Source organism: Vicugna pacos, chromosome 17 (assembly GCF_048564905.1).
Source record: "Vicugna pacos chromosome 17, VicPac4, whole genome shotgun sequence".
Taxonomy (NCBI): Eukaryota; Metazoa; Chordata; class Mammalia; order Artiodactyla; family Camelidae; genus Vicugna; species Vicugna pacos.
In genome coordinates this window covers 47,645,271-47,657,835 of record NC_133003.1, presented here as the reverse complement: position 1 = coordinate 47,657,835, position 12,565 = coordinate 47,645,271, and the positions used below count along the sequence as shown (strand labels likewise).

General features: G+C 38.0%; 1 protein-coding gene across 5 annotated transcripts in view; it reads right to left on the bottom strand.

Moving 5' to 3' along the window:
- The window catches only part of GRM7 (glutamate metabotropic receptor 7), an 893,798-nt gene that overhangs the window by 265,485 nt on the left and 615,748 nt on the right, over positions 1-12,565 (bottom strand). The gene's annotated exons all lie outside the window — the stretch shown is intronic.

Sequence of the window (12,565 nt, the reverse complement as noted above, 5' to 3'; positions counted from 1 at the left end):
CACACTCTTTCAAACTTCTGTTGAATAAACTGTGAGCTGCACAACACAAGCATAATTTACCACCTCTCTAACGACCGGAATTTCTAGAGTTCATTCTGCTGGTGACGTCTTCTCTCTTAGAAAGACCTGCTTATTTTGTCCCTTTGAACCAACTGCTTTCTCAGAACATATGCCTTAGTTATTATGCATGAGCTAATGATGAGGGAGGAAAAAAAGCAAAGAAAATGCAAGAAACTATAGAATTGAAATTATTAATATAAACAATCCCATTTCAATGGGAAAAAGAAAAGACAGAGAGAGAGTTGGGCAGAGGCAGGAAACAAAGATATTTGCTAGCGTGAACCAAAAAACCTCCCAGGAAGGTTCTGCAGATTTGAACTACTGGCCCACTGTTTACCCTATGTTTCTCAGGGAGTGATAAATTGTAATTTTGATTTCAAATATTAATTGCAGTTATTTGCTTCTGGAAGACCCTTCTCTGGTTATGTATATTTGTGCTGGGTAAGCCTTCAAACCTTGTGTTACATAAATACATTTTATTGAATGGAGAACCACAGACTTAAAAATTTCTTGAGGCTAAAGTCCTGAGAAGAACTGTAGATAATTAACTAAAATACTAATGCTTGGATATACTGCAAATGATAAATACCCTAATAAAAACAGGAAAATAATACATCACAGGAGCTTTGAGAAGAGTTGGGGTGCATTTTGGTAGCAATAAAACTGCTAGATTCTGGATAAAGAGGATGCAGGGATGGAGGGTGGATATCCTGGAGCACTAGAAAATCTTGCAAGGTTCTGAAAAAATGCTACCCTTAGCTTGCAAGCCTTGTCAAAATGCAACTGCAGTCCCATCCATAATTTAAAAATAAATAACTCAGTTTACTGAATTTTTTTTCTTTTCATGCATATACATTTCTAAGATGAATGTTAATGGTAAAATAAGATTCTGTTTTATACAAATTTGCTTTGCTGCCTTATTTTTTTAAAAAAATTTTTGCAGTGACCCTTATCTATAGAATCTCAGAGTAAAAATCCATGGCAGGAAATCTCAGTAGAAGGAAAGTCAGAAGGTCTAAATTGAGACAAAAACCTTCACTGTTGCTGCCCCTCTGTTTGGAAGTGAGGCTGATTGAAAATTATATGAGATCAGCCACTCCTGCAAGGAATGATGGGGTTCCCTGTCCTACGGCTGCAGGTAGCCTGGGCCCACTGTGTTCCTCCAGTGCACCAGGCTCTGTGCTAAGCACTTCTCATGGTTTCCTGTTTAACCCTCACAACACTTTCTTGGAGAAGTGCTATTATTTTTTCCATCTGTGATCCATTCCCAGTCTCTCTGTTACTTCACTCTACATCATAGACCATTAGCTAAATGGTTCCCTCCACATCTGCACTTGGGAAAGCGATGAACCTGAGTTTCCCCCTTAGATTATTTTCAAGTTTAGATTTGAGCCACCAATAATCTCAAAGTTCATGGTAGCCATAATTTACCTCCTCTTATACACACTGCATCTTTTTGCTTGAGTTTCCTGCAAGGAGGAAATGGGTGGTTTTGACAACTACCATCACATTCTTCCCTGACTTTTCCTTGAGTGGAAAGACAATGCACAGAGAAATTGCCAAAAGGCTGGCAGAAGGACGACAACAAAACCAAACATCCAGATGACTTCCCAGCTAACCCCTTACCTTAGATCACCAAAATGTGATTTTAATTGAACCATTAACATCCCAATGTTTTGAAACAGACACACTGAGTACTGCATCAAAGATTCAGAAAGAATTCTAGCAAAACAGAACAACAATGCCTAGCCACAATCCCTCATTTCTAACCACTTCCATGCAGGTTGATGCTTCCCAGAAGACTATTTAATCGTCATTTACAACTGGGTTTTCTTCCACAATTCCATTTTCAATTTCCAGGTAAGTGCAAGTAAAGATATGTGCAGTGAGTAACTGTGTGTAGGACAGGAGTAGGGCATCCAGGGCAAAGGATCGGAAGGACTGTCCCAGCCCCAAGTTCCACACACCCCAAATGTGTGGAAGGCGTTTTGAGACACTCGGCGAAGGACTTTATGTCCAAGAGCTGTCTGTTTTAGGTCATGCAACCAGTTGAGCAAGAACTGAGAACACTACTTCTGAAACTCACACAAGAAACCTTGGTATCCCAAACGGAACAAGATCTGGTTTCTTAAAGTAAGTGCATAGATTCTGTTCCCATTTCTCACATAGATTTCCTCTCTTCTGATTTCTAAGGCTAAATTTCTGTTTATACAGTTTCAGTTGCTTCTTCTAAGCAAACGGTAAAAATCACCAGGGAAGCAATCTTTCCGAAAGTGACCTCAAAATTAAAAACATAGATATATACACTGCTGTAGATGCCTCTTCTCTTAACCCATTCATCACAGGAGCACCTTCAATAATGAGGTTCTGCTCCTCTCAAAGTCAGTGTAGCCATGCCATGAATCGCACTTAGGTAGAACTCTCAGAATATTAAACAATGTATTAAAAATGTATTTAGACACTAGATGAAATAACGGATCTGTGCAGTCGGTATGAATAGCTGCTAAAACCTGGAGTGACAGGCTGATGAGAACTTCAGAGCCCACAGGTCGGGAGGTCAGCACTAAAACTATCACGAATTTTTTCCTTTCTTCTCTTTCTCCTCCCCCACTCTCCTCCTTCTTTGCTTCAGACATTAGCAAGTTAGTTGTCTTAATTTAGAAAATGTCACTGTATATATGTGTATGGGTGGGTAAGCCTGTAAAACTAAAAACTTCACACACATACACACAAACACATTTTGAGAGGGAAAATGAAAACATAGACTTAGCTTCTTTGCCCCCAGTAGGTGTATCCTCCTAAATATCACCGCTCTTGTTTCTGATCTTAACATCACACAAAATAAAAATCAGATTTGTGTGTCTTCTGACGTGAGCCAATAGTAAATGTACAGTATCAACTGGTAAACATTCTATCAAATAAACTCACCACCACACAAAGAAAGTAAAAGAGAGGTAAAGGGTGGGGGAGATGGAAAGAGGAAAAGAGGGAGGGAGGGAGAGAGAAAGATCAACCTGACCAAGTTTCTGGATATACTGAATAATTTACAGGAAAAAGAGAAATAAATATGTAAATCAACATTGCAGAGATGCAAAAACCAAAAACCAAATATAAAAATTTCTACAGAAATCATAATAAGCTATTTTCTTCAACACAGAAATCACAAAGGTTAAAAAAAAAGAATGGAGAGAAACATTTTAAAATTTAAAGACTTCAGGGATATTTCAAATAAATGTGGTATATGGACTTTGTTCAGATCCACTTGTAACCACATCAATGCTATAAAGACATTTATGAACAAAGTGAGAGATTATTGATGATAATGGGGAACTACTGGTTTTGTGTGTGTGTTATATATATTTAACAGTATTCATCTCTTAAAGAGCATACTAAGTATTAAAAAAATTAAATGTCTGGGTGTACTTTGAAATGGCCGGAGGTGAGAACAAGATGTGGGTACAGGTGAACGTCAGTGGGCCATGTTTTGACTACTGTTGAGGTTCAGTGATGGATCCATGGTGATTCTTTCCACTATTCTCTCTGCTTTTTATCTTTATTTGAAAGATGACATGATGTTTATAAAAATAAGAGAAAAAGAAGAGAAAAAATAGAGTAGAAAGAAAAAGAAAAGGAAAAGGACATGGGGCAGTGGAGGATGAGGAAGTAGAAAAGAAGGAGAAGAAAGAAGGAGGGGATGGATAAGGAGACTGGAAGAGGAGGAGGAGGATGAAAAAAGAGGAAAAAGAACAAAAAGAAGATTAGGTTGAAGAAAAGGGGGAATAGGCAGGGAGCAAACAGAGGAGATGGAGTCAATTGGCCTCTAAGGGATACCAAGTACATGCCAGACACCCGACTAGAGCCAAGGGACACAGATATGAACACAAAACCCTCCTGCACTGTCACTGTTCATAGCTCCACTCAAATGCTCCTGCTGAAAAGCAGAGTTTCCACCTCTCATCTCAGGGCTTAAGAATGACTTTGCTGTCCAGGTATTTATGAAGGGGCACACCAAGGACAGATGTGGCACACAGGAAAGGTCATCTGACTCCCATGGTCCAAAGTCACTTCCTGGAAGCAAAGTAGGCATGTGATGGAGACAGACTGATTTCATCGCACTAGCAGAATGCCCCTCTGCCTCATGATGTGCAGAGAAAAGGCATAAGGGAACTGATCCCACTGCAAGGTTTGAAAGGACTTCTCAAAATCATCAGTCCGATGTCAGTATATATAAAAAGAAAAGGCCATGGTTGAACTCCATTTGAGTTCTGTATTCAGTTATAGTGACTATAAACAAAAAGGAAAAATACACACATGTGTATGTGGAACTCCTCAGAGGTACAGTTATATATGCCCAAACCCAAAACGAGGTGGGCCTGGAATGCAGGAGATATCGAAAAAGGATGAAAGAATGAGTGAATATCCTAGAAAGGAAAACAAAATAATGAGCAAGTACAAATGAAACCAACAAAGGCTTGATCTCCAGACTACATAAGCAGCTCATATGACTTAGTAACAAAAAAATAACCCAATCCAAAAATGGGCAAAAGACCTAAACAAGCAATTCTCCAAGGAAGACATACAAATGATCAAAAAGCACATGAAAAAATGCTCAATATCACTAATTATCAGAGAAATGCAAATACAAACTACAATGAGGTATCACCTCACACCAGTCAGAATGGCCATCATTCAAAAGTCCACAAATGACAAATGCTGGAGAGGCTGTGGAGAAAAGGGAACCCTCCTACACTGCTGGTGGGAATGAAGTTTGGTGCAGCCACTGTGGAAAACAGTATGGAGATTCCTCAAAAGACTAGGAATAGACTTACCATATGACCCAGGAATCCCACTCCTGGGCATATATCTAGAAGGAACCCTACTTCAAAATGATACCTGCATCCCAATGTTCATAGTAGCACTATTTACAATAGCCAAGACATGGAAACAGCCTAAATGCCCATCAACAGATGACTGGATAAAGAAGATGTGGTATATTTACACAATGGAACACTATTCAGCCATAAAAACCGACAACATAACGCCATTTGCAGCAACATGGATGCTCCTGGAGAATGTCATTCTAAGTGAAGTAAGCCAGAAAGAGAAAGAAAAATACCATATGAGATCGCTCATATGTGGAATCTAAAAAAGAAAACAAACAGCATAAATACAAAACAGAAACAGACTCATAGACATAGAATACAAACTTGTGGTTCCCAAGGGAGAGAATGGTGGGAAGAGATAGACTGGGATTTCAAAATCGTAGAATAGATAAACAAGATTATACTGTATAGCACAGGGCAATATTCACAAGAACTTATGGTAGCTCACAGAGAAAAAATGTAACAATGAATATATGTATGTTCACGTGTAACTGAAAAATTGTGCTCTACACTGGAATTTGACACAACATTGTAAAATGATTATAAATCATTAAAAAAAATTTTAAAAAATGAGCAAGTAGCTTCTGTAAAAGGGTAGCAAAGAAAGATTATAATCTTTCACTTTATAGCTGATGGCTGAGATGAAAGGTTTTAATTCAGGTGACCAGATGACTGCAGACAAAGACAGATAACAGCAGCACATCAAATTCTGATATTGGGTTTTTTTTTTTTTTTGAGTGAAGGTAGATTTATTCAGAGAGATACACTGACAGGCGAGAGAAAGGCCACGAGGTGTGGGGGTTGGGTGCTCAGATTAAAAGTAGGTACACACTCCACAGACAGAATGTAGGCCGTCTCTGAAGAGGGAGAGAGGGGCCGGGGACATTTTTCTTAAACAGGGTTCTTATATGCCCTAAAGACTAGCATCACTGCTCTCACTGGCTTAAATTAAGTTACTCAAGTGAAGATGACAAACATATTCTGTTACCTCTTTTTTGAAGGCAAGATTAATTTTACACTACACATACGTATGTAAATATACCATGTCACATATACTTTTGACCATTTAGTCATGATCAAAGGTTAAATATTGTTTTCCATAGTGGCTGCATCAATTTACATTCCCACCAACAGTGTAGGAGGATTTCCTCTTCTCCACACCCTCTCCAACATTTGTTACTTGTAGACTTTCTTACATCTGTGAGGTGATACCTTATTGTGGTTTTGTTTGCTTTCTCAAATAAACAGCAATGTTGAGAATCTTCTCATGTGCCTTTTGGCCATCTGTATGTCTTTTGGAAAAATGTCTATTCAAGTCTTCTGCTCATTTTTTGATTGGATTGTTTGTGCGTTTGTTTGTTTTTAATATTGAGCTATATGAGCTGTTTGTATATTTCGGCTATTAACCCCTTGCTGGTTGCATCGTTTGCTAATATTGTCTCTCATTCCATAGGTTGTCTTTTCATTTTGTCAGTGGTTTCCTTTGCTGTGTAAAACCTTTTAAGTATTATTAGATCCCATTTGTTTATTTTTCCTTTTTTTTTTTGCCTTAGGAGACTGATCCAAGAAAATATTGCTAAGATTTTTGTCAGAGTGTTCTGTCTATCATCTCTTCTAGGAATTTAATGGTTTCAGGTCTTACATTTAGATCTTTAAACCACTGAGTTTAGTTAAAAAAAAAAACTAAAATAGTTTTTTCTCCTATTGAGCCCTAACAACATTCATAACAGAAATAAAGTTGATACAGTTCTCGACTCAGAGTTTCTGAATGCTCTGAGCTTCTCAGGAATGTCACATTCCTGATGTGTTTAAAAAAAACAAACAAACAAAATACAAAACAAAAAACAGAACATCTGACAAGGAAAACAAATTTTAACCAAGTGCTAATCAGAAAGCTGAAACCGACAGTTCACCAGTCAGAACACGTTGGATGATTTGCCTTATGAGCAGCGGGCCACATCCACGCTACCCGTGGGAGGAAATTAAGTAAATGGTATTGGATGAAACGCCTCGGTAGCGCAGGACTGAGGAGGTTCTTCATGCAAAGTCTAGAAATCCAGGCTTTGTTTAAAACACATTTGGTCAGTAAGATATAATGGAAAAAAAGCCTTCCACAATCTCGTATTTGGAAAGCAATGTGATGACACTTCGATCTCTCCTATAGTCAGACCAACCATTGCAGGAGTGTTAAGGGCTTGGAGGCGGATATCAGATAAACCTGGGCTGAAACCCTGCATCTGCATGCATTATACTTGTGACTGCAGGGGAGTTATATAACCTCTCTGAGCTTATTTCTTCAGCTATAAAAAGGTACTTATTATGAGAGAGAAACTGATTATGTTCTCCATTTGGCCAGATATTGTGAGGAACCTTGAATCACTTCCAATGCCTCTAAGCTCACAGACAGAAATAGACTACAAAATAAAGGTCACAATGTATGTTACCACTACTGGAAATCATGGTTGCAAATCTTCATGGGCTCAAATGATCACACTCTTCCACAACATTCTCAGAACTAAATCTTTCATGCCTGTCATCCAAGTTTGACTGACAAGCCTCTCTGATGATCCTTTACTTGCCCAGTTCTCACCCCCATATGCCATCTTCTTTCCTGTTCAACCACCAACTCCTTCCATCTTTACAAATCCTTTGACTGGGCTCTCCGGGACTCCTAATTCACACACAGAATCCCTCACCACAATGTTATCCCAGTTTTCAAATACTCCCTTAATGTAACAAAAACCTGGTTATTTCCTGAGAACTCTCTGCTTCCCTGTGGCTCTATTAAGTAGAGATACTTTTTTCCTTCTAGCAACACACAAGTTATCTCAATGCCCTTCTTACTCTCCAATACCTCTTGCATCCCCTAATTTGTTTCTTCCCTGGTATTAAAAAAAACTTTGAGTCCTTTGAGTCCCCTGTAGATCTTGATTCATTTGTCGAGAGCTGTGAAGGGTCTGAGATTTTACCATACCTACAGCCTACAAGTTAGCCTGCTACAGTTTCATGAATGATGGCAGGAGACGTGAGTCAGAGACAAAAGGGTTGATTACTCACAGCAACAGTAGTAGCCAGAGTACTGGCATTTTCTGGCTCTGGTTCCCCAAACCCCAGTTCACACGGGGTGACAGAAAGAGCCAAGTGACACAGTGGCCTGTGCTACAAAAGAGGAAACTTGACCCTAGGGAATCTTGTCTCTTATACTGGGCAGTAAATGTGTCTGATTTTTGCTCTGAAGTGAGACACTCCCTCTGTCTTCCAAGGAAGCTTGCTATACAAATAATCCATGAAAAAAATGTGTAAGGCCCGTATTTCCTTTCTCCTCACACTCACTCTTTCCTGGGCAATCATGTCCAGTCTAGTGATGTTACCTATCACCCACTGGCAAATCTCTGCTTTGTACCTACAGTGCAGACTTACGAGTTCTAGACGTATACTGAACTGCCTTCCTAACCCCTCCAGCTGAATGCCTTTTTGGTATATTAAGCTAAACATGCTTACAACTGAAAAAACTCTTGGCCTTCCCACCTCCCAGGTCTTATCCATCTAAATCCATGAGAGCCCTGCACTGGCTACATCGCCTGCCTCTCCGATTCTCTGTGCCCTGAGAAGCCCACTTTGTTGGACAGAGTCAGACTGCTGTTGCCCTTTGACATCCCGGTGGTCTGGCGAGGGGGAGTCACAGGCAGGAGACTCGACGGCAGGCGGATGGCTCGGTCTTATTATTCAGTGGTCTGGCTCCCTCCCCCTCAAGGAGCCTCTCCTTACAGCCGTTCTCCCAGGGTTTTGGTCACGACTCCCTCTGCTTTGCCCACTCAAGCCAGGAGTGGCACAAGGCCGTAAGTACTCTATTACCCTTTGTTGCCTCCTTAAGGAACTCTTCTGACATTTTTGCACACTGGCTCTTTTTGAAGTTATCTTTAAATAATCCAATTTGAATGAGACATCATTTCTCGTTTAGACTCTGACAAATTCAACTATGTGAGCCAGAAATAGGGGTGTCATGACTGTCTCATTGCCCCACATTCAACCCATGACCAAACTGCAAAGGTTCTCATTCTCAAACGTATTAGAATTCTCTCCTTCCTTCTACCTTCATAGCTTTCACTCTACTCCAACTCATCATTTGTCACTTGGATTGTTGCAGGGCTCCTCAGTGGTCTCATGATTATCAGCTTTGATCCCCTTTTAATCCGACCATCATACAACAGCCAGATGAACATTTTCAAATTACATTGCAAATTGCAAGCCAGATCATGTCGCTCCCCTGATTAAAATCCCTCACTCATTCCCTACTTTACATAATTTGAAACCCAGAAGCTTAAAATGTTCTACAAAGCTCAGCATGATCTGGCTCCCTTTAGTCACATCTTAGAACCTACTTTCTTATTAACATTCCACACTCTATGATTTTTTTGGTTTTTAAATAAATGACAAATGTTTAAAAATTGTTTTTCCCTTCAATTTGGAACACTCTTCCTCTGGTTAACTGCTCCTCTTGAATTTCAGGTTAAATATTATTTTGTTACAGAGGTCTTTACTTACTTCTGAAATTTGGTCTTCCTACACAGCTTCCCTACTTTTTCTTTGCCCAGCATTGGGCTATGCAAACACATAAACGAATGAGTATATCATGGTTGGTGCAAAACAAAGAAATAAAAGGAAGGAAGGAAAGAAGGGAGGAAGGAAAAGAAGGGAAGGAAAGGAAGACAGGAAGGGAGGAAGGAAGGAAAGGAAAAAGAAAGGAAAGCAAAGAAAGGAAATATGGAAAGACAGGGAGGAAAGAAGGAAGGAAAAGAAAACAGAAAGAGAAAGATGTAAAGACAGAGGAAAGGGAAGAAGTAAGAAAGGGAAATGAATAAAAGGAAAATAAAAGAGAAATATGAAAGAGAGATAAAGATTAAAGAGACAGGGAGAGAAGGAAGGGAGTGGAAGAGAGAAAAAAGAAAAGGAAAGGAAGGATAGAAAGAGGGAAGGAAGGCAGGCAAGTATAAATTATCTATAAGGAAAAACAAGGCCAGGTAAGATACAATTTCAGAGAGAAACAAATGGCATAGACAATAAATATTATGAGACAATGAAGAAAATGAACTGGCAGAGTCAATTAATTTAGTGTCTGAGACTGGAGGCTGTTAGAAGATCATAGTTTGTAGTGAGGCCAGACTGGACTACAGTGGTAGTGGTGAGGAATATATGCTCCCTAGGGTTTTGAGAACATAATAATCTTAAGAACATGACAGAATTCAGAGATGCTTTAGTTGCAATGCATACATTTCTATTTTGAAAAATGAGAAATCTGTAACATTAGATGCCTACAAAAATTACAGCAATGAATGCCTCAAATCAATGACCAATGACAAGGAAAATGGCGGCCTATGACATGATCTCTACTCAGGAAACTAGGGGGAAAAAGAAACTAAATTCAAAGTAACCAGAAAGAGGAACTAAAGGTTAGTGGAAGTCAATAAAATTTTTAAAAAAATAAAATAAAATCAAGGAAACAGAAAGGTATTTTATAAGATTAATAAAACTGATAAATCTCTAGACAGGACATAAAGAAGATAAAGACATGAAGAAGATATCACTACAGCTGCTACAGATACTAAACAAACCAAGGGGTATTATAAATAACGTTTTGCCAAATAAATAACTTATATAAAATGGACAAATTTGTTCAAAGACAAACTACCAAAGCTCAGTCAAGAAGAAATTTATAATCTGAATAGGCCTGTGTATATTAATAAGTAGAACATATATTTAAAAACCTTCCTAGAAAGAAACTCTGGACTGAGGTGACTTCACTGGTGAATTTTACTAAATATTTCAAGAAGATAAAATGACACAAACTCTACAAATACTTCCAAAAAGAAGAACAAGCAGATACACTTTTCAACTCATTTCTTGAGACTAACATAAATTTGATACCAATACTGGAAAAATACACAACAAGAAAAAAGAACTACAAACCAACATCTGGGATAAAAACACATGTAAAACTCCTCAATAAAATATTAGCAAATGAAGGTATAAATGTATCAAAAAGATAATATATTGTGATAAGCATGGTCCTAAGATTTTAAGCGAGATTCAACACTGTTTTAAAAATCAATATAATTCATGGTATCAACTAAAAAATAAAAATCATATAATAATTTTAACAGATGCAAAAAACAGTATTTGAAGAATTAATCTATTCATGATAGCAAAACTCACAAAACTAAGAATAGGAAGGAACTTTTCCAACCTTATAAAGAACACCTACAAACACCCACCAAAATCTACAGCTATGATCATATTCACTGGTGCAGGACTGTTTTACCCTAAGATTGAGAACAAGGTAAGTTTCTGTCATTATTACTTCCATTCAATATTGCATTTGAGGTCCAAATCAGTTCAATAAATCAAAACACATTCTAAAAAATGCATTGGGATTAGAAAGTATCATGTCACAGATTATGATCATATATGGATGGTCACCTATATAGAATATCCTAAGAAAGCTACCAAAGAGCTACTATCACTAATAAATCGGTACAGAAAATCTGTAGTATTTAAGGTATACAAATAGATGTTAATTTTATTTCAGTATGGTAGCATTAAATATTGAAAAAATACCAAATACTATTTTACAGTAGAATAAAATACAAAATACTTATGGTTAATTTAACAAAAATATATACAAAATCTATATGGTAAAACAATAAAACACTGTTGAGAAAAAATTAAAGATTTCAATAGAGAGGCTTTTGATGTTCATCAATTAAAAGACTATTATTATTCTTTTTCTCCAAGTTGATCTACAGATTAAATGTAATTGCAGTGAAACTCTGATGCTCCTTTCATTTGAAGATGCATCCAAAATGCACAGAAGTGACATCGTGATAGACAAAACTATTTTCAGTAGTATTTTTTGTAAGCCTTAGGAGGATGCTCAACAGCCTTTAGAAATACTGCTCAATAAATCTGTCATGGGTATCTCTTATCTACAATCATCCTGGAATAAAACTGCTCAAAAGAGAGATCTGAAAACCTATTTGGATTACCACCCATGTACCTACTTATGTCTCATTTACTTTCATGACATCACTTACATTATTTTTCACAAAAAAATACTCCATTCATAGCAATATGACAAGATTCACCACTTTACCACATACCTTCCACCTAGAAGATGGAGCTAATAAAATGACCTTAATAGTTCATTGAAGATTCAGTTACCATGCCAGCTGGCAGACAGTACATTGTGAGGTGGGGATGGTATCGTATAAGAGGACGTAGGTTCTCTCAACCAGAAACCAATGTATTTCTGCTTCTCCATCAGAATATGAGGTTTGGGAGGAAGCAGCAGAAATAGGGATAGGCTCCGAGCATTATTTTACCAAATGACTTACTTGCAAACATGTTTGCCATAGTTGCACATTTGATCTCTGCTTGTTAGAGATCTTGATTCCCAAGGCAAGAAAGTTTACCCCAGGTTTCACAAAAATGGTTCTAGTGAAGTGAAAATTGAGACTGCTACCTGGCCATTGTAAGGCATTATCTTTATCTTTGGAATTATACATTTTTATCATAACTGTGTCCAGAGGAACATATCTTTCTTTCCTCTATCCTCCCTCCTTCCC